Source organism: Triturus cristatus, chromosome 4_2 (assembly GCF_964204655.1).
Source record: "Triturus cristatus chromosome 4_2, aTriCri1.1, whole genome shotgun sequence".
In the NCBI taxonomy this organism is placed as follows: Eukaryota; Metazoa; Chordata; class Amphibia; order Caudata; family Salamandridae; genus Triturus; species Triturus cristatus.
The window spans coordinates 530,838,972-530,866,486 of NC_140586.1; the positions used below are offsets into that span (position 1 = coordinate 530,838,972).

The following is a 27,515-nucleotide window of genomic DNA, read 5'->3' on the forward strand; positions in this document are numbered from 1 at the left end:
CCTTCTTGAAAAGATGGTGTAGAATGTGCTGCTGTTGTACAGGATTATTAATGCTGCTATGGGGTGTACTTGCTTTACTAGTTACTTTTAGAGTTACAATAGATACCTTTGGAATACATACTGAGAATATGACTACCGTAGAGAAGAGTTCACAGAAAGTAGTTCCTACTAGAATTAGTAATATTTACATACATAAAGATAGGTCAATTAATGATTTTTCTAGTAATGTTTTTTCAAAATTGTTGTACGAATACGTAAAGACAATGGAAGTGAGGGATTGCTACGTCTGTATGCAATTGCCTGCATCCGTTTCAGAGGGAGATACTTATCACCATCTTCCAGCTACGTATGGGATTTCCTGTAGTGTGTTAAGTAGTATTTTTTATTTGTTAGGGAAAATAGATTATGAGATGTCTAATAAGGATAACATTTTTGGGCAATTGCCTATGAGTAAAAAACTGAATCCGGCTAAAGAAGCTAACATTTTTGGTGAGATTTTTATTTGGACAGAAGAATGAACATTAGATTACATTTTTAGAAACAATCTAACCTGCAGTTTGAAAGAAGAAGAAAAGGCTTTCCTAGATATGGTAGAGAAAAGGAGAGTGAGCATGCATGAAAAGGCAGGAGAATATAAAATGAGTGAGACAGTGTGGGACATTGAGATGGGAAAGGAGTTGAAGAAAGGGGCCAGTCCAACTTTGGCTTTGGATGCACCACAGAAGGGTAAACTATGCATTACCAGAAAGAAATCCCAATATGATAGCTATTTTGTTGGGACTAGTGAGTGCCATGATACATACTTTATTGCAACAGGATAGGGATTCAAGGGAGGAGAAGATCCAGTTTTCCCGGGAGTGTATTATATTTGTGGGAATAAGGCTTATTACAGGTTGCCTGACCATTGGTATGGCACATGTTATGTTGGCCTGGTCTTTCCAAAGATTTTCCATATAGATAAGATAGAAGATGCAGAACAGATTAATCTACTAACACGCTTTAAAAGAGAAACTTGGCCAGAAATTGTAGGAGATATTTTTGGAGCTTTGATTCCAGCAGTGGGAATTTCATTAAATGCATATGGTATTCGGAAACTGTCAACAGTGGTGGATCGCTTATCGACAAGTACCGCTGGAGGGTTTCTTTTGGTAAATACGGAGATGGTTGCCTTGCGCGCCATGTCTATGCAAAATCGACTTGCCCTTGATATTCTATTGGCCAAAGAGGGTGGAGTCTGTGGAATGCTGAAAGTCCAACATTGTTGCACTTACATTCCTGACGAAAGCAGAGATCTAAAGGTCTATATCAAAAATATTACTGATTTGCATGAAGAATTAGTACCACTGGAAGCTGAAAGTATCTGGACTAAAATGGCTAATACGATGATTGCTGTTAAGAACTTTATTGCTAAGATAGGTAGTACAATAATTGGTAAGATATTGTTTCCATTGACATGCGTGATTGTTGCTTTATTGATACTTAGATTAGGGTGTTTGTGTTGTAAAAACAGGGTAGGGAAAAAGAAAATAATAAGAGAAAATACTGAAAAGAAACATAAGAGGTCAAAGAGAGACCCACAAGAAATAGAATTAGAAATATTTAGGGAGAGTGTGTACCTGGAATCGAGAAGAGATGATGAAAGAGAGACTGGTGTGTAATGTTGTACAAAAAGACATTTGAATTTCTCCTAAAAAATGGGGACTACATTTTTTTTTTGGGTTGGTTTTTGTGGTGATAATATATCACCAAAGGGGGGATTGCTGGAGCAGGGTTTTCTATTGAAACTTGAACTTCAGTTTATGTTTTATATGTCATAATTAAAATTACTAATAATTAATTACTAGATATTAATTATGTTAAGTTTCTGACTAATCAACCTTACTAAAATGAAAGAATTACACGCGGGATTGCAATTGCATGGCTTAATTAATACGTGAATTAGGTTGGTGAGCAAATTAATTAAATATGTGTGACTAAAGTGTTATTTGTTATGTGTTTGCGCTTTGAAATAATACGCTTTTAATGCTTCTTTATGTTGCAGGTGGCTAGATAATTACATACACATAAGGGTATTAGTGGGGATTAACACTGTATAATCATTACGATGTAGTAACGTTGTTTGTGTTTCTTTTAATTAAGATGGTCCATTTTGGCCTACTGAAAGATGGCCGATATTTACAGCCTACATTTGAGTAGATGAAATACGAAGAGAGGCCTCGCTGAATGTGGTTGAAAACCTGACCTCGGCCTCTGATGACTGTATTAAAAGTTTCCGTGAGGACAGCAGCTCTGGGCTCGACTCCAGCTATCCTTGGGAAGGAACAGTAGCCACAATGAACATTTGATAATCTTGCAGTGGCTTCACTATATTCCGGAGAAGAGCATCCATGAATGTTGCGTTTTTTAGTTTGTGCTTCCTTCTTCCGTGTTTTTATTTTTGAGATATTCGAGAGCGGAGGTTTTTTCTAAATGTTGCGAGTCAACATCCTTTCCTGCTCGCTCTGCTCAACGGACGCTTGGAGCTTGTTTGTAACTTTTAATGTGTACGTTTTACTATAAATATTGTTAGACTAGGGAGGGTCTGAGGCCACTTCTTCCTGAACCTATGCTCGAGAGGATCGGCGCTGATCGAGAGGACGGCGACTCGGGAGACTCTTTGAGAGACCTGTCCTGACATTTAGCTAGAATAGGTAACTATGAGAATAATGATTTGCTATTGGTTAACTTTCATTTGAACTAATTTAGATAAAATAACCTTTTGTTTGAATCACAGTGTCGGGTGGTTATTTCTTTGTCATTTATTGAGTTTCCAAATATGTTCTTATTGTTTAAATCATGACTCAAGACTGATCAATTAGGTCACATTGACCTCATTTTAGATGCAGATTGATTTAGGGTTTCTCTCGTATATTCAGTGTGGATAGAGTAATAGTATGAATGTAGGTATGATGGGCCCTAGCGTATGATGAGTGTATGTGTGTATGACTGTGGAATTACTCTGTCCGTGGAAGTAGGGAGAATTTATATGCTCCGATCTGCAGCAATAGCACTGCATTACAGAGCATGTTAGTTGAAATAAACATTTTAAACTATACAGTGTTTCTGATTACTCCCATTTTGAACAAGTATGAGTATCTAAGTGAAAGAGTGTCTTGTTCCCATGAATTCTGAGAGGCCCCGAGTCGCTTGTTCTAGGATATCCAATCTTGGTAGCTCCGCTGTAGTACGGAGAATGAATGGGATACTATAGCTAGCCGAATAGGGGTTCTGGGCACTGAGGCATGTTTTTGGTACACCACAATACACCAGAGTCCTGGTTTCCTGTGCATAGTTCTGTGTATGTGCAGAATCCCTGCAACAGTGCCTGCTCTACCAATGAAGAGGAAGTCATATCTAGGTAGTGGACACGTCCACATTTTGGGGCGCGCTTTCCCAATTCCCACTCCAGAAAACTACTGAACGCCTCGAAGTGTGCGCATGATATCAAGCACCCCATAGGTAAGCATTTGTCGTAGTACTAATTTCCTACAAATTTAAAGCCTAACAGGTGGTAGCTGTCTGGGTGCACTGGCAACAGTCTGAAAGCTGATTCTATGTCTGATTTTGCCATCAGGGCCCCCTTCCCTTCCTCCCTAATCAGGTCCGCCGCATCGGCTACAAAGGCGTAGGCCACTGTGCAAGCTCCCTGTTCCAGCCAGTCGTTAATTGACTCGCCTACGGGGTGGGATAGGTGGTGAATCAGCTGGAATTTCCCTGGCTCCTTTTTGGGCACTACGCCGGGTGGTGATATCACCATGTCCTCCAATGGTGGAAGAGGCCGGCTACCTGGCCCAGCAGTAATTTCTTCTCCACCTTCTGCTTTGCTACCTCGGGGTTGTCTCTAACTGATTTTAGGTTTAAGCTCTCTCGTGCGCCTTTGGGCCCCTTGTATTAGATTGGAAAACCTTGCGTGAAACCTTCTAGCCAAGGGTTTGTCATTTATCCCTACTACTCCACCAAATGCTTTTAATATCAAGTTGGAGCTGCAACAGTTCTTCCGAAAGATCATGCTTAAATACTTTTTCGTGAAAAATGACCAGTACTCCAGAAAATCTGCAGCGACAGATTTCTGCCCTGTATCCACTTTCACTCCAGCTTCATACTTGATGAGTGAAAAGATCCTAGTCTACGAGAAAATAGTGATGACTGAAGTCATGGAACTTTTGGGAAACACAAAATACATTAAACACAATATCTGTAAGGAAGAAAGACAAGCCTTACAATCCTTATGTAACAACAGACACATCGTAATAAAGACTGCGGACAAAGGGGGTGCGGCTGTTGTCCAAAACACTGAAGACTGCATAAAGGAAAATCGATCAACAACTAAATTGTGAGACAAGTTACACTCACATCAACAAAGACCCCACGAAAGAAATATCAAAACTCATACACAACCTTACAAGCAAAGGACTCACAGAAGGCTTCCTCTCAGAACCCGAATTCAAGTTCCTCAACAAAACCGATCCTAGGATCCCAACTATATATACCATCCCAAAGGTACACAAAAACTTACAAAAGCCCCCTGGGAGACCGATCGTCTCGGGATGTGGATCCATCTTGGAGCCACTTAATCAATAAATAGATAGCTTCCTACAGCCATTTGTTGTAGAAACAAGGTCCTTCCTTTGTGACACTATGCACACTATCCAATTGAATGAGAATCAGCCCTTTGACAAATCATCACAGTTCCTCGTGACACTCAACGTATGCTCTCTTTACACCAGCATACCACAAGATGAAGCAATGAGGTCATCAAGAACATCCTCGAGAAGCGCCCATCACCATGTTGGATCCCGACTGACTTTATATTATAACTTCTACAGATTGCCATGACCAAAAACTATTTCATTTTCAGAAACACGTTCTTTTACCGATGCAAAGGAGTTGCAACGGGAGCTGGGTTCGCCCCGAGTCTGGTGAATCTGTTTATGGACAGCATTGAAGACCGTAACATCTATCCCGACTTGAATCCCTTCATTAATAATATCACTATATGGAAGCGCTATATAGACGATATCCTGATGACATGGACAGGCACTGAAAATCACCTCACTGATTTTGTAACATGGCTGAATGCACGCTCACAAGATATCCAATTCACAATGTCCTATAATAAGGACTCAATACCCTTCTTGGACCTTACACTTGAAATCGAAGAAGACAAAATTGTGATGAACCTGTATAAAAAAAAAAAACCGCCCGCAACACCCTCCTTAAATATGACTCACATCACCCAAGAAATCTTAGAGACAATTTGCCCTACGGGCAATTTTTCACGATTGCGCCGTAATTCCTCTAGACGTGGTGATTTCTTTAAGGAAACTGACATTTTAATCACCAAAATGAGAGAAAGAGGATATCTGAAGGGACTGCTCAACAGGGCAAGGAAAATGGCATGGTACTGACCCCGAGAATCCCTCCTGGAAGTACAAACACGAGATGAAAAAATGGACAAACTAATATGCGTGACCACCTTCAATACCGAAGTCATGATATCAAAAAAGTAATAAAAAAATACTGGAATCTTGTGGGAATCGAAATCAACATGACTGAAGAACCAATGTTTTCCTTTAAATGTGCCAAGAATGTCAAGGACTATGTCGTCTCATCGTATCTAGAAACGCCACTTGCACCAGATATCAGACAGCAATTGTGCTTACCTCCAGTGATTGGCCACCATAAATGCAGCCATTGCAAAGCGTGCAAACTCACTTTAACTGGATTCTCATTTTCACATGGAAAAAATACAACCACACACAATTCACGAACTGCAATAGTCAGAATGTCATTTATGCAATCAGATGACCCTGCCAAAAAATCTACGTTGGACAGACCACACAAAAAGTTAAAAACAGGACTTTGCAACATGTCAGCAGAATCAAATGCAAAGTCCAGGGAGCCCCATTGGTCGGACACTATTTGAGTGCAGGACATACTGCTGACAATCTAGAATGGTGGGTCCTGGAAAAATCACCATACACCCCAGGGGTGGCTTTATTTCCACCTCTTTGAATTACAAAGAGTGCCGTTGGATCCACATCCTAGATGCAGTGAACCGAGGCCTCAACGAACATGAGGAAACATGTAAACAGATGGGCAGTCTATAACCTAATCCTGAATCCAGCATTAATATAATGCCATCTACCAGACCATGCACTTAACTTTTCCTTACTAGATGCTTACAAAAGTCTTTATGATCAAGTATATGACCAATATGTATGTCTACACCTGTATTCCTGAAATGTCATATATATGTCCTACTCCTCTGGAATCATTTGGCAATGATCAATAATTCCAACAATGATGGTTTACTGCATGTATATAATAGCACGATTATGTTATCATATAATGTATCTGTACCAGGCATACTATACATAAGAATACACTGAAATGAGACAGAGGTTATCTGTAAGAATGTATTCCAATGTCTGTACACACAGTATATGACCAATATGCATGTCTACACCTGTATTCCTGAAATGCCGTATATATATCCCAACCATCTGGGAGTATTGGGCAATGTTCACTAATTCCAACAATAATGATTTACTGCATCTATATAACAGAACGATGATGTCATCATACAATGTATCTCTACCAGACAGATTACCTGAACATATATAAGGAAACACTGATATGAGACAAAGGTTGCCTGTAAGAATGTATTCCAATGTCTGTAAACAGATTCATGTTCGAAGGGTAAATGCAGTACTCTCGCTAGTAGAGGAACTATCCATTCCTTGAATTCCTAGTCAGATTTTGCAGCTTTCCGTATAACAACACACTATAGCTGCTGCACCTGCTAGCATGCTTACTCAGGGACGTACGCGGTCACATGTGAAACTGTAAAATACTGCCAGCCTCACAGGCCACCAGCGCATAACTGAGCAGACTACGGACGGATGAGGACTCCAGAGTAAATCTTTTGAAAAGTAAGTTTCCATACCTTTCTAGATTTTTTCGCTTTACCCGCAGTGTTAGCCTTGCAATTAGGAATGTGAAAGCCACACTCGTAGGCTCTCCCTATTCGCTTTTAATCAAACCGGGATATTTTACAAACCGATGTACGCATATCCGGGCCCGCCTACTACAGCGTAAGGGTCTTAGCTGCATCCGTTCTTCAGTATACACGTTTTTAACATTCTGCCTATATGCAATAAGCGGTGGAAATTCCTTTCTCTCTTTCACACGGCCCTTCCATTTGAATATAACACATGTAAAGCGCATAGTTGTATCCGATCTTTCCGGGTACTCACAATAACTCTTCCATTCGCTTGTAATGTTGTTTCCACAAGGCATTCCATGACAACAAGCGCAAGGCTCACATGCTTGGTTTAAATATAACAATTAGCGCATCACTTTCTAAAAGGTGGCTGCTTAACTTGGGCTTTCGCATATAGTGCATCTTCTATGGTTCCGCGTAGGTTTAGGCACAATGACTTGTATCGATACAGTATCATCTTCCGTTAGTGGTCCAGATAGTGTACTGATCCCCCCCCTTTATTTTGTCCCCGCAACATACTGATCGCTGTGACGGCTTCTAACCAAATTACTTCCACCGGCTGGTGAAGGCAAGTATCTAGCTTTCAACGGGGTATGTAGGAAATTAAATAAACCATCACGTATCTGCACTGTGGAACACAGGACTCTGTACCACTATTGATTAATGCTCCATATTGTTTGCAGACCACAATCTACTGATGTGAGTCGTAGGTGTCGGCTGACACCTCTCGGAACATTGTTCACAAATGGATGGATATTCGTATTAGGACCCAAAATCGTTGGTAAGCATGTTGTTGCTACTGCACCTCTTGCTTTTGTCACACCAGGTACACACACCCCTCCTGATCTTTAATGTTCGTTATTCAACGGGCTATCAAGTTCCTTCCCCCCTGTCCTGATGAAGACCCGCCTCTGATGCCTAATCAGCTGCACAACAGTTTAGGGTCGAAACGTCGACATTATTGTCTCAATTAGTCCACGCAATTTCCCTGACTTGAAAAGGAAATTATAACTACCGTTGGGATTTATGCTTTGAATCTTGGACTTGCAATTTAAACTTTTTTACGCTTTCTACATGTTATTTAAGTCACCTTTGCACAACACTATGTCACGTTTCACTATCAGTCACTAATTGTACACTGCCGGTATTTGTTTTTTCGCCACATGTGTTTCATGTCACAGACAGCCATCTATAACTAGGATTTGTTTATATATAAATATAAAGTAAAGAAATTCAATTCCTTATCTTAAATAATTTGTTTTCCCTGGTGTGTTGCTTGGATATATGACTGAGACATATTTTCTTCACTGTATCAAATACCTAGTGCAAATCAGTTGAGCTACCCGACAGAACCACTTTTTTCCTTTATAGCAGCTGTCTGTCTACTGGTTTGTGAAAGTTTTGTAACAGGTGTAACAGTCTGCCTGTTTTTATGGGTGTTGGTAGCGTCTGCCCTCCGCCCCTTTCCCCACTGTCCCCGCCTGTCGGGCCTGTGCCTCATTTCTTGGGGGCTGTCTTGGCTTTGTCTGCCCCTGGCCGCGTGGCCCGACGGCATCGAATGGTAGGGTGGTTTCCCCCGCATGACCCACATGCGTGTTTGAACCTGCATGATGCTCCCCATTTACATTTATCCTTGTCAAATTTCCAGCATGGCTTGTTTGATTTGTTACCAGCCTGGCTTTCCCTTTGAATTCTTTACACTGTCCATCGAATTTGCCCTTACTCCCGTAGGGACGAAAATTGCTCTCCTTTGCGTCGACCCCTTCCCTGGCTCCCACCATGTGTTTTGAGTAACCCTCCATGTCCTGGCAGTCCCAGCTTATTATCGGCCACACTTGCATCTTCTCCCTAAAACCCTCATCGTATTGCAGCCATGCATCGCCCTCATACTGTTGCTGTGCCTCGTGCACCTTTTGTTCATAAAGGATCAATGCCGCCGTGCTTTGGGGGAATTTTTCAATGAGCATGCATGCTAGTGTCCTGAATGCCTTCAGCCAATTTTCTGTTGATCTTTCCACCCTGGGTTTCCTCAGGGTTCTCCTGTCCTCGTCTTTTTTATCCTGCGCTGTTAGGTCTAAGTCTGCCTGGCGCACTTCCAGCAGGGAAAAAATGTCTATAAATTCTTTTCTCCAAATCCTTTCCTTTACTGTAAGTGGGATGAGGTTGGCCGGCCCTAACATTTTTGGTGTTGTGGGTGGGTGGCTTGGGGAGGGGCGCAGGTACTCGTTGGCTGGCTTCCCATTACTGCCTTGTCCCTCGCCCATTTTGTTTGTATCTGTGCTCTCCCCCCAGAGGCCCCTGTACCCCCTTGTGTGGCCGCCTCACTTCCTGCCTTCTCGCCCTGTCGCACCTGGCTTGCCACTACTGGCTCCTTGTTCGATGCCCCTTTTTCGTGGCCCCCCTTGTCTGCCCTCTTGTTTGGCGCCAGGCTGCTCCCTTGCCCCCCTGTGCCCCATGCTGTGTTCCCAGGGAATGGAGCCCCCATCCCTGGCCATTGCCACCAGGGCATCCATGTGGTCGGCTGCGCTGCCCCCTCGGTCCAGGCCTCCCATTGGAAATCTGGTCACCCTTAGCCTATTCCTCCCTGCCATGGTAGGTGCATGGGCTATGCCCCTTGTATCGCCACATTGCTCCCCCCCAGTTGGGTTCCCATATTGACGTTCTGCCCCAGGCTGCTTTGGGCCCTTTGCCCCCCCCTTGCGCCCATGCTCGCTTCTCAGCGTGCCATGCTTATCCTGTCCCGGAATGGCTGCGCCACTCTGTCTCTTGTGTCTCTCCTGAGGGGACACCGTGCTGGCCACAGACCCCTCCCCGCCGCTGCTGTCTTCCGACTCCGAGCTAGACACTAGCTCCGGCGTCGTCGCTTTTCTGTTCCTGGCGTTTGGGGTGCCCTTTTCTTTGTTGCCTGCCCCTGCTCCGCTCTTTCTAGGGCCGCCGTTTTGGCTGCAGACCCCTTCTTTGCCCCCTTCTTAGGGGGCGGCGGTGTTGGGGATGCCCGCCGCTGCCTCTTTTCTTTTCCCTGGGCCCGTTCCTTGATTTGCTGTTCCATCCAGCACCATCCCTTCAGCGCAACCAGTGCCCTGGCTTGCTCCAGCATGGCCTGCAGGTCATCATCCAGGTCGAGTCCTGATCCCTCGCCGCGTCTTTTCTGTCCCTTCTTCGGCGTTGTTAGCCTTTCCTGGGTCTCTCTGAACTGGACCAGGGGCTCCTCCTCCTAGCCGCTCTCTTCCTGCTGGCCATCCTTTATCCCTCCTGTGTTGCTTGCACGCCGAAAACCCTGTGCCCCAGGTGCGGCTCCTGTGGTGCCCTAGTTCTGCTGTTCTGTTTCTTTCAGGGCTTGGTTGTTAGGGCAGAAAGTTAGGGTAATCCCGGTTTTCCTTTGTGCCTCCACGTAGGGCTTGTTTGTTAGGGCAGAAAGTTAGGGCAATCCCGGTTTTCCCTTGTGCCTCCACGTTTTGGTTCTTAAAGCACTCTCTGTCCCTTTAAGAGAGGCGAGTGCTCTCTTGTCTGGCGCCGCCCCATGGCTCCGTTTCGAGTTAGTGGAGCTTGCGGTGCTCCCGAGTAGAGGCGCAAGGAGCCGTTCTGCTGCCCCCCACGACCTCGTTGCCCGGGGAAAGTGCGTGTGGAGCTGGTCGGCTCGGTTTCTGAGACAAAGGAAGGCGGGGTGGAGGCTCTTATCACGCTGCCCGCGCCACGCCCCGGCCGTTTGACGGTGAGCCCACGGTGTCCAGTGGGGGTGTGGGCTCAGGCAAATGCCGTCAAGTCCAGGCGGCTCGGTCGCTGCCCAAGGCGGCGGGGGTGGAGGCTCCGTTCACGCTGCCTCCGCCGAACCCCGGCCAGTTGTAGGTGAGGGGGTGTAGGTTCCGGTCACACCGCTCCTACCGCCGCTGAGATCCGGTCGAGAGATTGCCGCTCCGGTGACTTCCCGCCTCTGCAGATAAGGCGGAGGCTGCCCGCTGGGGATGGCTCTGTCCACGCTGCTCGGGGTCCTGCTGATCGCCGCTCCGGTGACTTCCCGCTGCAAATGCCGCTGCTGCCACTAAGGCGGATGTGGAGGCTGTTTACACGCTGCCTCCCCGACACAGGCTGCACGCTGGGCACGTCACTGCTCATGCTGCCCAGGGTCCTGCAGATCGCCGCTGGAAGTGGTGACAAAGCCCCAGGCCTCGCTGCTTCGGCGAAAAAAGGAAAAGGGCACGAACCCAGCAGGCCGTCTTCTGGTCCGTGATCGTATCGTCCTCAGCAGCGTCGTTCTTCTCCTTCCTATTGCGAGGCGGGGATGTATGTGCTTACTCGGGCTGTTGGCTCCTTTTTATCCCCCCCTCGCCCTAGCTAACTCGCCCCCTGATTGGGGGGACTCGCCTTGCCTGAGGGGGCCAATCCTGGCCCCTGCTGGCCTAGCCGGCATGCAAATGGGGGGGGGGGGGGGGGAGGGCCTCCGGATGGCGTTTTACCCGGGCCTCCATCGGGTCCGGCTTCGCCTACCCAGCCCGGGTTCAAACATGAAGCGCCCTTTCACTTTCACAGAGCCTCTTTATGCCTGCGCCACGGCACAGGCCGGAGGCGGAGCACTACTGACACTAATATATAGAAGAAAAGAAAGTGTCTCTGAATGATTTTATACTTCAAACATCTATAGATTGCAGTGTTTGTGCTAGTCCAGTAAGAAGTGTCCTCACCTCCAGAGAATCGAGAAGGCACACTAAAACTCAGCGTGAGAAAATAGAGTTTTTTGTCTGAGCAAAGAGAGATTTAGATAAAAACAGTCAATGACAGCATGTGACACTGCTCCCTGTCAGACCTTTCCCAAACCCATTGTGGAACGTTCTCGCTTGACTATATTTTAGTTTTACCAGCATTATTTAGGCTGTATAGCCATTTCTAAAATAGGTATATCAAGGTGCATTGAGCCCTCACACTAGGCAAACTTGCAAAGCTTGCAAGACTCAGCATTCCACGGTCACCCTTCATCATGATACTGTGGGCATACCATATGAGATTGTGTTACTTTAAGTGGAGCACTTCTACCAAATAAAAGGAGAGGGAGAGAGAGAGAAAAAGACAGGGAGAGAGAGAGAGAGAAAGAGAGAGAGATGTGTTTCTTTGTGTCAGTCAAAGTAAGAAGGGACAAAGATGTTGCATTTTGAGCTGTTAAAGTTGGAAAAAAATTGACAGAAGATAAACTGGAAAAATATGAGATTTGAATAGTGGGATTTGAATAGCAGACGGTTGAAAGCCCAAAAAAGGGTGTTGGGTGGAATTCGCCCTTCAAACATACCTTGCGGCCTTTACTGCCATCTATCTCCCATTCAAGAACAAATGTATATGTTTCGTCAACCACAGAATCCACGCTTGAAATGTCATGTCATCTGCATACTATCTGCACACAAGATACCCCAGCCAAGAGTGCCGGGAGGTATTCATGCAAACTTCTTTTGAAAAGGGTGCAATAGTTTTCTCGTCCCCTTTCTCCTCCCCTACCCCTGGTTTTATTTCCAGTGAAAGCTAGCAATACATACTCCAGCCATCTCCGCTTCAAAACATCAAGCAAAGCTGAGGAACCGTGACAAAAGTCATGCTGCTGCCTACCAAATGCATTTTCTGAAACGTCTCTTTGATGAAGTAGGCCCCACACACTTTTCGGTGCACACAACAAAATGGCAATCCATTCCACAAATGAGAACGATGGCCACCAAAATGAAAGTATTTCAATAAACTTGTTTCTCTGGGAAGAGTGTTTAGAATAGGATGGATGAGAAATGCTTTCCCTCTTTCTTGCCGCGTATAGACCAGTGTTGGCTATTTCCATTCCAACCTGTTCACAGAAACGCAATTGAAAAACAATGTTCTGTCCCTTTTTGCTCAAGTCCCAGAAATGGCTAACTTTTTTCCCTCTCACAGACTCGAAGTAATTAACTATACCAACATGGCTGATGCAGTTCCACAGCATAGTCCATGATTGAGTGTGAGGTTAGATACAAGTGATAGGCTGAACGTGATAGCTGAATTTTCATATTGGAAGTCCCAAGCTATTATCGGTTTTGATGGTGAAACCCGGCAATTTTAGAATTGATAGGATGCGTTTGTCACATTGTATATTAGTACATTGCTGCTGAATTGAAAAGATAATTATATAATCCACCCTCAGTTTCTAAGTGACTGAAATCGAGACACATATAAAGAAATGGGGGTTGATACCTATGGGAGCTGAGGATGCTCATAGTGTGCGTCTGTCATGGGATGCAGGTGCGTGAGCATGAGTAAAATGAAAGCACTGGCGGAGTCAACACACCCTGGTTTAAGGCACTGATGACTTGAAAATTAAAATAGAAAGTGTGGTGGGATGATGGAGTTAAGCAACACAGAGGGTACAGAGGGGAAGTGCCTCTGCCCTTGAAGAAACATCTCCACTGCTCCAAAGGAACAGCGTGATGCGATTGCCAGTATTCTAATTATTCCTGTATGTCAATGTGCCACAGGGGAAGACCTCAGACATACATGTTTGAAATGCGTGTAGCCTTAGGGCAGAGGACAAAATAAAATCTTGTCAGCGGATGAATAGGTATACTTGGGCTATGGGCTACTGATAAGAAAAACAGAAGAACACCAAGAAATGGCATGCAACAAATAGGGGCAAGCACATAAACGAATGAAAAGTAAGGGCGGGATGTATGCTTCTTTTAAGATTTATATTAAATACAATATAGTTTGCAAGCGCTGTGCAGGCGGAACCGAAAAAAGGCTTTGTCAATTTGGAATGCCTTTGAAATATAATGCATAGCAGTCATATCTGCAATGCATATGGCACCAAAGAGTAATAGGTTGTTGTTACTATCCCCTAGGTGCTACTTGATCCATCACATAAGTATCAGCTTAAAATATATTTGGGAAATTCCCTCATTTTTCAACAAACATAAGCTTAACAGGTCTGAAAATACACGCATTTTCGTCTCAGATCCGCACCTTTCCATTTTTGTATACATATTAATTCAGCCAAGCAAAAGCTTCTAATTTAGTACACACGAGAGCTACTTACAGATAGCTACCAGAGGCTCACGACCTACTCGTTTGAGAAGCCTGAGTTTGCTTTCTCTCAGTGAGAGAATAGCCTGCCTCGCCGGCTTATGAGCAGCTGGGCGACGCCTTCCGGGGCAGCAGGCGGTATCTTTACATGCACTGGGGGCGTTTTCTTCAAGAACGAGTGGCCCGTCTTTTTCTGGGCGGCTCATTTTTCTATCCAATCGCAAGGGTTACTAGGGAAAGTGCGTCTGAAAGACCGTCCTAAGCACCGCCCCTACTCTGTCAATCACTTTGAACTCTGCTTCTGGTGACCTCCCCTCACCTCGGTTTATAAGATGTTCTGACAGGAGACGAGAGGTAAGACTCGTTGTCTGGATTCTTCAGCTAGGCTTGGGTGGGTTGCGTACAGTTGTCCTGGAGGAACATGTTAATGTACAGTGTCGTGATCTTCCCGTCACGTGTTGTCTTCATTAAGCTGTGTTTATTCTCTTCTTCACGTCCGTCTTCATTATCGCTCCCGTTATTTTACGTTTTTTTCCTTCAGCCTGGTCCATATGTCTGTCGACTATTTCCTTTTATCCTTTCCGTCCTTTGCCCGATGTTTACTCCCCTCCTCAAAACAGGGTATGGGTTTACAGGTTTTCGCCCTTTCCTGTTCCTTTCGTTTCAACTCCACGTTAGGGGTAGTAAGCGCTATATAAAGGCAATCACAAAACAACCCCTTCTTTGTTCGCCTCTCTCTACGCGTTAATACTGTGTGTTTGTGATCGCTCACTCAGGGTTTTTGATTGTTTTAGTCATTTCATGATTAATTGCATGTTTTCTCTCCCATTTTATACGCTTATCTTCCACCCATTTGCTTTGTTCATGTTTCCTCATTTCCCACTGTTTCGCTACCCCATTTCCCCTCTGTTTCCTAGTCGTTTGCAGGTTTATTTATAGAAATACCACTAACTACCGACGGCTGCTGGACTTCCTACGTCTGGATCTGTGAGCCCCACTGGCTTGATCTTTCTTTTGAGTTATTCCTCCAGTTGGTTTCTTATGGTGCCATTCCTTTTTAAACCCCCCCCCCCCCTTTGTGTTTCTCCTGCCCATCTTTATGATTCTTGGACCTGTCTCTCATTTCCCTATTTCAAACGATCATCTTCAATAACCAGTGCTGCCACCACGTAATTACAAACTACCTTCACGGTATTCAGTTCTTTGGATAGTGCGAACTGAAATATTGTATGATTAGCTATACATCTGCTATACTACAGTCTTTACCTAACATTTTTTGTATTTCTTATTGAGGAGATTCTTTCATTCATTGGCATTTCAGACAATATTATTTTGGGATAGAGGAAGACAAACCTATTTCACTAGTTGACAGAAAATAGGTTTCCAAAATAGCGAGTCCTGCACCATGGGAATAGTAAGCAACCTGAGTGAGTGTCAGGTTGCATGGTATTTCTTGCTCCATTTTGGAACCCCCCCCTCATTTGTACTTGTATCATGGGAATTTATTTGTAGTGTCAACATTGCTAGTGACTGACAAAGTTCTGTACATTTTGATAAAGAGAAAAACACGTTTACTATAATCACTGGCGTTTTTAAGTGCGGTCTATGGCGTAGGATATGACAGGCTCTTTGAAGAGGTGGAACTTTCACACCTGGAGAAATAATTGATGAAGTCAGATTTGCGGGGCATTGTTTTTTTCTGTTCTTCTCCTTTTAGCATCTCTTGGTTTGCAATTGGTTAAATCAGTTGCTACATGTGTTGTGTTGGCAGTTAACGATGTTGTTTTTGTTTTCCTACCAAAGGGTGATTTGATGGAATGTACTGTATGTAGTGAAGCGAGCCAAGTATTGAAAGTGATATGGGTTGGGAGGGGAGCCAATCAAGTTTTTTCATGGTGGAGGCGATGTGCTTGCACTTCGATCTCTTAATGAGTCTTGGTTCTGCCCCTTAGACACTCTTCAGTAGGGCTGAAGTCTGAGTTTGCTGTTAGGAGGCCATTGCCACCTTTCAGATGCGAATGGGGCTAGGTTTGAATGCTTGTTCTAAATTCTGTTTAAATAAAGTATGGTTTTCTTTTTCTTTTTTGCAGTAGAGACTGCTGGTATCATTCGTTCACTATTTTTATTGGATATGTGTGTCCTCAAGGAGAGACTTTTGGTAATGATAAACCAAGTTATTTGGAGTTATTATATAAATGCTATTGGACGAAGCCTTCCTGGTTCATCCTATCTAAATACTACTAGGAGTAGCTTTCCTGGTTCATCTTGGGAGAGGATCTTGAATCTAGTCTCTGGGGATACCTCACACATTACGCACCTGCACAGATCTGGAGATATTCGTATGTACTTGTTGGTGTCTGTTAGGTTGGACCATTGAAACGTCCTCATGTTTTGAAGGGGTTTTAACAGAGCTTGATGGAACAAATTGTTGGAGGAAGCTGATGCAAGTAGAAGGTCCATCAGACAAGCATTGTCACTGGGGGTAATATTTGAGATATTGCCATTCACCTAAATGTTTGTTGGTTCAGTCCTGCTTTATGGTCTGAAGTCTTTATTTTTGATACCAAACAGATTGTGCTCTCTAGATTATTGGGAGCCTTTAGACGGTTCCAAGAGCCCAGAAGCCTTATCTTCAGCACCATTCTGTATTTGTGCTAAGTTTAAGGTTAGGTAGGTCCAACATGCTTGAGTTTTTCCCAGACCTAACCATCCATGTATCAGTTGAGTTCAGTATTCTTGAATCTTTCCTTACGATCCATACACTACTCAGTCACAGAATTGGTCAGTAACCACAACACCTCAAGGTGTTAAGTTGTTGTACATGCAAATGTACTTCCTGCAACCTCTCCAAGGTTACTTCATGTTGCCAGAGAAGGCCACTCCATGTTTCCATTGAAAGCTATATTGTGTGTCCTAAGAAAGATACCAGTGCTTCTAAACAAGTTAACCCTATCAGATCTTAGACTGCAACCTTATTGATATTCCCCCCAAGCAGGCAAGCACAAGCATTAGTACTTATTTTTCGAATTGGGTTCCTGTCACCTTGACAAGCACATAGCATAGTGGGTGTATCCCATTTATATTCTGGGCCACCCAGTATGGCTACTAGTTTTTGCCGGAACACCAACTCTCCTTAGTTTTCACATGGTTTGCATTTGAGTTGATGCACGACGCTGGTTTTGTCTATTCTCAGAAGAACACTAGGTCTCACGCCCTTTTATGTGCATCTAGAGCATACATGTGGCCCTCCCACAAACCCTGTATTGGGAGCATTACTGAAATAGGATCTTTGTAGAGAGGGATAAGATGGGCAGGTATTCTGCAGGTGAATGGTCAGGGTTCAGATACTAAGGTATGGTATAGAAGTCAAGAAAAAGTAGCTTCTTTTAGTGGTACTATCTATCAAAATCTCAGATGCCTTGAAAGTGTTACCCATGTGTAATTTTTAACAAAAAAAGTACATTAGATCACTTCCCAAAGCTATTGAACATTTTCGGAAGGATACTTTTAAGGAGACTTGAAGACTCGACTACTGAGGCTAAAGCTCTGTTATTTAATTAAATGAGTCTATTTGAGGGAATGTCCACAACGCACCGTATAGTGGCAATGACATCTCGGGCTAGTAGTATTTGTGTTAATAAGATGGCATATCATACTGTGCCTTTATCAACTATTCCATGTCCTTCGACACAGTAAACTGAGTTAAATTGGGAGTGGAGACACTATCTGCCTAGGTGATCAGAGAATTGGTTGTGCTATTGAATGAGTTGCTTTATAACACTGGTGGTTACATTTGTCTGCATAAAAAAGAATGCTGAATGTTATATTGATGTGTGGCTGGGTTGTAAGACAAGGATATATATTTGCACCTCTTTTTTAAATGTATATATCCATGACATGAATATTGAGTTGTCTAAAATCAATCTGTTTGCGCCAAATTGTGGCACAGAAATATTTCAATGTTAGCTGTATATGCTGATGATTTTTTTGTTTGACAGAATTCCAGTTAGTCTGCAACAGCGGACTATTAGATACTGTATTGTCACATGCAGAGCACAGCTTATTGATCATTACCCTTACGAGACACAGGTCATGTGCTTAAGCAAAACCCTTGAAACTGAATTGGTATCTTGGAAGCACTAAATTGCAGAACGTTTGTGATTATAAGTGGGTGTGAATAATAGTGAGTGCAAACTGAACTTGTGCTTGGATTATTTATTCATAAAGGACAGTGTGATGGCTAGTCAAATGCCCAAAGTACGCTTGACAGGAGACTGAAATTACTTTCCACGGCTTCTCCTGAAAACATATAGTCTGAAATATGTATCAACTATTATGTATGGAGCTTTGGGGTGGTTATTTGACAGTTTTCTATAGTTAAATAGGTATCCTTTATTTTTCAACAGTGTTTCTGCTTTACCAATTCCTTTCTGAGGGAGACCATGAGAGCTGAATTTACGGTGTCTTTCCCTTGAACAAGTGAAAATATTCTGTTTTAAAGATAGAAGGACCTCTGACAATTCACTTCTTGGCTTGGTTTATTATTGTCCGAATCAACTATGCAATGCAGAGCTAATCTAAATTGTTATGCATATGACTCGTAATTGCCCTGTTATTTTTCCCAATCTTAAGAACAATTATATGGAAATTGAAGTGCAATGTTGGCAGAGAAGCAAACCATTGCTCTGACCCACTCAAATGTTTTGTTTTCCTCTAAAAGGAGCAATGAAAGGACTGTCAGAATATATGACCATTTCTATTGACTCAAAGGAGTATTTGTGATACCTTCAAATTTAAATGGGTCATCGGGAAAAGCATATTGAGCTTTATTGGATGAGTGGGTGTTCTATACAAGGATAAAGTCTGCTGATTTTGTAGGGAACTGAAAGTAGAGTCACAATTGTACATCCTAATCTTCTGAAAGTAAATTAAATTGCATTTCAAACCCATATTTAGCTTGACGTTTGTTGGTTATTACAACTTCGATCATATTTGGACAGAACTAATGAGCGTTCATAGTAAGTCACTAATAAAGTTCATATGTTACTACTGGGATCACTTCCATAAAGAAAAATATGGTGTCGAAGTCCTAGAAATACCAGACAAGATCAGTTGTTGAACTTGAATACGCTAAAGCATTTGGTTAACCTCGTTTTGACCCATATTACCCACCATTTGAATTGATGCAGATTATATTGTAAATGTATGGTTATTATTTTGAAACACCATTATAATATAAAAGCCTTCCTCGGTCTTTGTAATAATATGCTCAACAAATTATTATAATTTTATGTTTAAATCAATGCATGAGGAATCAGTTGTGTATTCCTAATCATCATTAGTTTTTTTTTAACAACAAATTTTATTTGTCATTTGTACATTATACGCAGGGCTCTGTACCCCGAGGGCCACTGCAGCATCCAGTTACAAAGCAATAACACAGCAAAGGACATTTTCAATTTTTAAGAAAGGGAACCACAAAGAAAAAACAAAGCAAACACATTCTTTGATCTAAAGTGGAATCTCGGATCACCCCCCTTCAAGTTGTGCTCTACCCACTGAGAACCGCTCACCCGCCCGCACCCATAATCCACTGAGAGGAATAGAAATGACGGCCTACTCGCTCTAATAGAGGCCCGTCCCACCCGAAACACCCCTGCACCGCCCGCCACCCCCCTACCCCCACATTGCAGGTCCCCCCCTCTAGCCCTGCCCTAATCCCACTGGGAGATCTTCTGTCCCTGCCGGTGGTTCCAGCCACAAGCACCGATAATCCGCCCACCGCTTCCATATCTTAAAATGTTTACACGGACAACCCCGAGCCACAAAGATAGGTTGTTCCAGCCCCATACAAAAGTCCAGGCCATTTTTCCAGGCGACCACTGAGGGGGCCCGCTCATCTTTCCACATCCTGGCAATATCACGTTTCGCCAGCGTAAGACCAAGCAGCATGAGGTGCCGTTTATAAATATTGCCTCCGATGCCATCCATAACGTGTAGCAACGCGAGCTGCGGCGTGCGCGGGAGCAGCCATCCCAGGACCTCAGACAAACAGGAAAAGATCCCCCTCCAGAACCGATCCAGCGACGAACAATGCCAGACCGTATGTAGGAATGTGCCCTCCTCCCTACCACACGTGAGGCATTCCGGGGAAGCTATCAAGCCCGCTCGGTGCAGTCGCACCCGAGTATAGTATACCCGGTGTAGGTATTTGAATTGAACCAGGCGGAGGCGCATCGCAATGGCTGCTCCCCTGGGGGCGGCCAGGGCCTCCCTCCAATCCTCCTCTTCCAACGAGCCAACATCCTCCTCCCACACCCTCCGCAGTTTGTCCAAGGTGGGCGCACTATGGGTGACCAGGGACTGATAGATCCGAGATATCTTTTTGGTGACCAGTTCACCCATAAAGACTTTCGCCTCCAATGGGCTAAAGTCGGGAATGTCAACAAGACCCTCCAGGCTAGGGGAAAGTGCATGGCGGAGCTGGAGGTAGCGAAAAAACTGTGTCCGGGGCATACCAAATTCTTGCTGTAGATCCCGAAACGATTTAAGGGACCCATTCCTCATCACGTTGCCCAGGGTGGATATACCAATGTCATCCCACCCGCCAAACCCCTGCAGCGCCGCCAATTCCGGCAGTCGTCCATTGTGCCATAGCGGAGTCTCCCCCGTCAGTGTGTTCCACCACCCCAGTCGCCTCAGGGACTGCCGCCAAATCTGAAAGACCACTCTGGACACCGGCGGCAGCGCATTCTGCAGCGCTGCTGAGTATAGGATTGTGTGGAGAGTATGTCGCCCCATGAGGTGTCTGTCTAGAGCATATGCCGGGTCCCCTCTGTCCCCATACCACCACTCGTTGAGGACCAGCAGGTGCGATGCCTGATAATACGAGAGCATGTCGGAGGTCGCCAGCCCTCCACAATAGGTGGAGAGAAAGCACGTGCGCAACGCCACCCGCACCGCCCCCGGACCCCACAGAAACTGGCCTAACACCGAATTCACTAGTCGGAACCAGCGAGGCGCAATCGGGAACGGGTGATTCTGAAGTTGATTCACTAGGCGGGGAAGTGCCACCATCTTAAAGATCGCCGATCTACCGTATATCGTCAGCGGCATTCGGGACCAGGTCGCAACGTCTTCCCGGACGCCTTCCCAGACCGGCGCCACATTTCGTTCCCACGATACCTCCGGTACCTCCGACAGGAAGACCCCCAAATATTTGAGTCCTCCATCTGCCGTTTGCAGCGCAGACGCCCACTGTCCCACTCCCACCCGGTCGCCCAAGACCCACAAAGTGAACTTACGAGGATTCATATATAATCCAGATGTTTCCCCGAAGATTCGCATTATCTCCAGTATGCGTGGTCCCGACCTATCTAATGCTGTTAGGAAAAATAAAACGTCATCGGCATATAGGGCTATTCTGTCCGACAGTCCAGGGGCCCATTCAAAACCCCGCAGCTGCGCATCTATACGCACCCATGCCGCCAATGGCTCCATGGCGATAGCGAATAAATAGGGCGACAGGGGGCACCCCTGTCTAGTACCCCGACAAATAGGGAAACCAGGGGAGACCACGCCTACCACGCGGACCGAAGCCGTCAGGTCAGTATACAGAAGCTTCACATATGACAGGAACCGAGGGCCAAGATTAATCCGGCGAAGTAGTGCAAACAGGTAGACCCAGCTTAAAGAATCAAATGCCCTGTCCATATCTGCCAGTAAAAGCGCCGCCGGCTCCCCTGTCCCTCGCACCGCCGCCAACGCAGCATGAGCCCTCGGAATATTGTGCCGCTTGGCTCTATGAGGCATGAATCCGGCCTGGTCCGGATTAACCAGGGTCGAGTTATAGGGCAGACGGCGATTAGCCAGGGCCTTGGCCAGGACCTTGGACTCAACGTTTAGGAGAGAGATGGGGCGATAGGACGCATGTTGCTCCGAAGGCCAACGAGGCTTATGGAATACCACCACCTCCGCATGTCGCCAGTCTCGCGGGAGCTTGCCGGTCTCCCTGGCCTCCTCAACCACTGCACGGTAATATGGTGCCAATTGTAAGTGGTGGTGACGAAAAAACTCGCTTGGGAACCCATTTGGTCCCGGCGCCTTCCCGGAATTGAGTTCCCCTAAGGCCTTACCCAACTCCTCCTCCGAGAGGGCGAGTTCCAGCTGGTGGCGCGTCTCGTCGGGTACCGCCCTAGGCGGGAGGTCTTCTAGGAATTTGACCACTGTTGCCTCCTCAAGGCATTCTTTTGGGGCATAGAGATCCGCATAGTAGGCGGCGAAGCTTTCTGCTATGATCAACGGGTCAATAATCAACACACCTCTCTCATCTAGCACCCCCGGCAGGACCTGTGGAGCAAACGCCCCCTGCCAGAGCCGATGTAGCATCTTGCTCGACTTGTCGCCCCATTGATAAATTCTACTGCGTGTCGCTAGCCACACCTGGCGAGCTTCATCCAGCAGGAGGGAGGCATAAGACTGTCGTGCCAGCAGCAGCTGTCGCACCGCCAGCCCGCTATCTGTCCCCCGACTCCGACGCTCAAGTCCCTCCACCTCCGCCCGAACCAACGCTTCCCGACGCTCTCTACGTGCCGCCACGCACCATGCAATGTCGACCCCACGAAGGGTGGGCTTCATGGCTTCCCAAAGTATTACCGCGTTGGGGGCTGACCCCGCGTTGGCGACAAGGTAATCCGCGAGCGCCTCCCTCATACATCTCTCATACGCTGGATTGTGCAAGTTCCACACCGCTAGCCGCCAACGAAACGGCGGCCGCCCCCTACCCCACCGCAACGCAACCGACACCGGAGAGTGATCTGACAGTCCTCTAGGAAGGATCGCTGCAGATAGTACCCGTGTCGCGATCGCCCGGGGTACGAAGATATAATCCAACCGCGAAAAGGACTTGTGTACTGCGGAGAGGTATGTATATTACCTCCGATCGCCATGCACATGTCGCCAGGCGTCTATCCAATCGAGACTACGCACCATGGAAAGTAGTTTTGTGGACTGGGTGCCCCCCAGACCTCCCCCCGCCCTGTCCCTGTCCGTTCCCAGATCCATGACGTCATTCCAATCCCCCCCCAACAACTGTAGCCACGTCTGGCATTGCCGCCCACAAAGAGAGCAGCCGCTCCACCATGGACCACTGTAAGGGAGGGGGAGTATATACGCAGCCAAGTACAATAGATTCGTCTCCAATCTTACCCTGAAGAAATAAGTACCGCCCCTGCGGGTCAAGCCACTGTTGTGTATGCACATAAGGGACCCTACGATGTATCAATACCACTACCCCCCTGGATCCCTGTACGAACCCAGCGTGATAGACCTGCTGGAAGCCATAGCGCTGCAGGCACAGGGCCTTAGAGCCCATCAAATGCGTTTCCTGCAAGAGGAGAATATCAGCCCCGATCCTTTTGGCCTGACGCAGAACTGCACCTCGCTTAATTTTGTCCAGAACCCCCCGTACATTCCATCTCACAATGCGGAGGATGCCCGAGGGCCCCCCTATCCCTACGTTCCCCACAGCCATGGGGCGTTCAGCTGACATAAGACACAAAAACATAGTTCCCACTGCGGGTGAGTATGGCGATATGAGCACAATGTAAGAGCACAACTCGTCCCCTTAACTAAACCCCTACCCCAAAACAAGCCCCCACCCCATACCTCAAAAACACTGAAGTACCTGTCGCGGCGTGTGCGCCTCCGGACCCCCAACGGGGAGGCGTGGACCGCACCCGCCAATGGATCCCCAACGCACAACCCATCTCGCCCAGACCCACCCCCCACCACCCTGACCAGGTAGGGACACAGCCCTCTTTAGGAGCTCCCTCGTGACCCAAAGAAGCGAACAGTCACAGAGTCCAAGGGAGGCGGCAGCACGGCATCACCCTCCTCACGCGCATTCAGGACCCAATGGATGGGGCTGGGTGGCAGCATCTCCCGAAGCCAGGGCCCCCCGAGACGCAGAGCGCCTCCGGGAGCGCAATCAACCATGTCCTCTCCGACGGCGGCCCGAGCAGTCTTGGATGGTCCCTCACTTAAGGATGAGTCGGAGAGCCGCACAGGCGGCATATGCGCCCGCACAGTTTCATCGGTCCACTTAAATACCTCTTCAGGGGAGTCGAAGAAGTGAGTGCGGGACTGGAAAACCACTCTCAGGCGGGCTGGGAAAAGAAGAGCATATGGGAAATTCAGTTCTCTGAGCCTAGCCTTAGCCGCCATGAACGACTGGCGTTGCTGCTGTACCAGTCGGGTATAGTCCGGAAACAACAGGATGCGGTGGTTATCATATAGCAAGGGTTCTTTGCCGCGGGCCTGTTTCAGCACAGTGTCTCGGTCCAGGTAATTCAAAAGTCTCGCAATCACTGGTCTTGGACGGGCCCCCACCGGGGGTTTCTGCAGGAGCGCTCTATGGGCCCGCTCCACGACGAAGCACCTGGAGATTGCCTCAGGCGGGATCCAGCTCTCCAGCCACCGTGTAAGGAATCGCTCCATCCCACCATCTTCGCATCCTTCCGGGAAGCCCACGAAGCGCAGGTTGTTCCTCCGGACCCATCCCTCCGCATCCTCGACCCGGAGCGCCAGTCCCTTCTGAATGCTCTCCAAGCCCGCCACCTTCTGTTTAAGGACACCGACATCATCTTCCACCCCAGATATGCGAGTTTCCGCCTCCGTGATACGGGACACTGCATTGCAGAGATCCTGCCGCAGTAGCATAACATCCGCGCCCACAGAGCCAATTTTGGCATCGAGCATATCACGGAATTGGGTGATCGCCGCCATCAGGGCAGCATTGTCCGGTATGGCAGCCTGGGAGGACCCAGCAGCCCCACTCGTCTCCCCCGGGCCCGTGAACTTATCTATCGGCCCCTGCTTCGTGGAGCCCCCGCCGCCCTTGTCCCTCGTCATGGTGAGCTGCCACGAGCCTGCGGCGCCTCCCGGAGTCGGTGGATAGGACGCCCGCCCCAGTGACTCCTCTTAAGCGGCACACTGTCGACAAAGTCTCTGCCCGGCCCACACCCACGGAGCAGCGCAATGAGCAGAGGATAAATGAGGAGACAGTCCCGACCCCGGGCCTGCAGTCCGCCGGCGTGAGCCACGACACTACACCTGCACTTCAGCCGCACCCTGGTTCGCCCATCAAAATCGACTAGCACCTAGGTCGCTAGGCCCGGCCAATGGGCCACGAGCTCACCTGGGGCGCGACCCGATACTACCCCCGACCGTAGGCCCCAGCAGCTCGCTCCGGATCCAGGACCACCGCTCCCCACCGGCCAATCCACCAGTGATTGCACCCCGGGCTCACGCAGCACCCACAAGTTCTTCGGGTATACCCCCGGGTCCCTGCGGTCCCACCGCTCCGTCCGGCCTTTATTTCACCTCGTGGTCGTTGTAGGGGATCCCCGACGGGGCACCCCCTCTGCCCGGCGGACACCGCAGCGACCCAGGGCACCCCCAAGGCCGGAGCACCTCCAAGTCCGATGGCTGTTCTCACCCCCGGACTCAAATCACCCAGGATCCGTTGAACAGCACTCGCGTGGGACCACTGCCCGCCCTTAAAAAAAAAATGTTGTATCTTCCATTTTGCAAATGGTTACCACTACTCTTGAGGTATGTCACAGTACAAGGGAAGGTGAGCAGCTGTAAGTAACAAAAAAAAAAACACTCCGTGGGGCTTTTGAAGGGCAGTTGGTTGTTTTATTGTGGGTTGACAGTCAAGTTAGGGAAAGGAAATGTCTGTTTTCCAGAAAGTGTCCAGTTGTTTTTGTTGCAGAGGGGAAGCTCCTTACTCCACTCGCCTCATACCACCTCCGGCGTGAACTCTTAACTTCAGGGTTCCTGGACGGGATCCGGGCGGCCGTCGCAGTTACCGGGGAAAAGAAAGAAAAGAGAACCAAGGGTCAAAACGGCTGCTTCACTGGTAAAACGTGGGGAGGGGAAGACAGGTCTTGAAGGAGACACTGCAACTACAGAGAGTGGAGCCCAAATGAGGAAGTAGCAGCAGTGACCACCCCTGCCCAACCGTTCCCTCCTGGTGTGGTTACAAACACCCGGAGACGCCCCCGTACCTTTTCCAGCCACCCTCCTCCTGGGGGGTGGCGGGCGATGGCGCAGTGTCGGTCTTCGCCAATACTTTTTCCAATCCGTAGAACGACAGCGCTGCTCTCCGATCTCTCTCCCGCTGTAGCTTCCCGTCACCGCCACACGCTAGGGATTCCTCCTTTTGCGCCGATTCTGATGTCTTTTCCGCGTCTTTCATGTAGGTCGTCCCGCCTTCCCGCTCCTCCTCGCCTCCTGAAAGGTCACTGAAGCGCGACGTCACCACCTTCAGCTCCGCCTCCTCCTGGCTTCGGACTGCGTTAAAGGGACCGGCCTCGTCCCGCACCTGTATAGCCATGACATGGAGGTCAGAGGGGGATTCTGGGTCCGGTATGCCCAGCTACTCCCGACAAGGTACCAGTAAAAAAATGAGTGTTTTGCGACCGTAAGTTGGTCGCAAAACATTCATACATATCACTGCGAATCGGTAATAGAAAGGGACACCCTAAACATGCCCCTTCTAAATACTGATTTGCAAAACCAAATTGCAATTTGATAACAGGTTACAGTATCGTAATTTGGTTTTCGTACATTTTAAAAACCTTTCTTGCGGTCACAAATGACCCGATTCTACAAATTGGGCTGTTTGCGACCTCAAAAAAGGTTTTGTACGTATGGCCATATATTACTGAAACATAATGTGGAAGCACACTGTCATTTACGACAGTAAATTTCCCATAGAAATTACCTTAAATTTTCCCACAAACATGCAGTTTTAATGATCTAACTATAAAGTGTATAAACGATAATGTGTAAAGCACATTTATCATTTGCACATCAACAACTAAAGTGTTCTGATGTGTTTACATCCTATTAAAATATTTTGTTCATCACACTGAATTACAAAAAGAGGGCTATCGTAGTTTGAAATGTTTGTTCAGTTCACAGTTCGCTTATTAGCTATTTAAATGTGTGTTAGAAAAAAAAGTGACACTCTAAAGCCTTGAATTTCATTCTCTTTGTACAGCACTTCAGACAGTTTACTGGAACTCTACAGTCAGAGGAAGAAAAGTAATTGTAAGAAGATGTAAATATTATGCTATGTTGCAGGTTTTATAACACACAGTATAATTAACAAGGGAACCCGATCAGGTAGCTTAAGGACCTCGGGTGATTACTTATTTTGAAGAACAAAGGTCCTTAGCATAAGGATAGATAATGAAAAACATTTCGACATAGACTACAATGAGCGCTATGGAAAGTCTTCCAATGTCCAGCCGGACAGAGGAACATTTATTCAGAACAATGCACAGGGATTGAACAGAGTAAAGGAAGCAACAAAGGGTTAAACATGGGCACAATCCTGTACCGAGCTTAAAAGGAAAGGAATTGAAAAGGAATTTGA

The 27,515-nt window shown here is 46.8% G+C and overlaps 1 protein-coding gene and 1 long non-coding RNA gene across 3 annotated transcripts in view; one reads left to right on the forward strand and one right to left on the reverse strand.

Annotated features, from left to right (window-relative positions):
- The window catches only part of LOC146834659 (uncharacterized), a 92,022-nt gene extending 77,850 nt beyond the window's left edge, over nucleotides 1–14,172 (reverse strand). For both annotated transcript variants that reach the window (XR_014960320.1, XR_014960321.1), the window contains exon 1: nucleotides 14,082–14,172. This is a non-coding gene — a long non-coding RNA (uncharacterized LOC146834659). The remainder of the gene's footprint in view (nucleotides 1–14,081) is intronic.
- Nucleotides 14,173–14,287: 115 nt separating this feature from the next.
- The window catches only part of LRRC8B (leucine rich repeat containing 8 VRAC subunit B), a 248,206-nt gene continuing 234,978 nt past the window's right edge, over nucleotides 14,288–27,515 (forward strand). The window contains exon 1 of the mRNA XM_085602146.1: nucleotides 14,288–14,422. The gene's annotated coding sequence lies outside the window, so the exon portion shown is untranslated. The remainder of the gene's footprint in view (nucleotides 14,423–27,515) is intronic.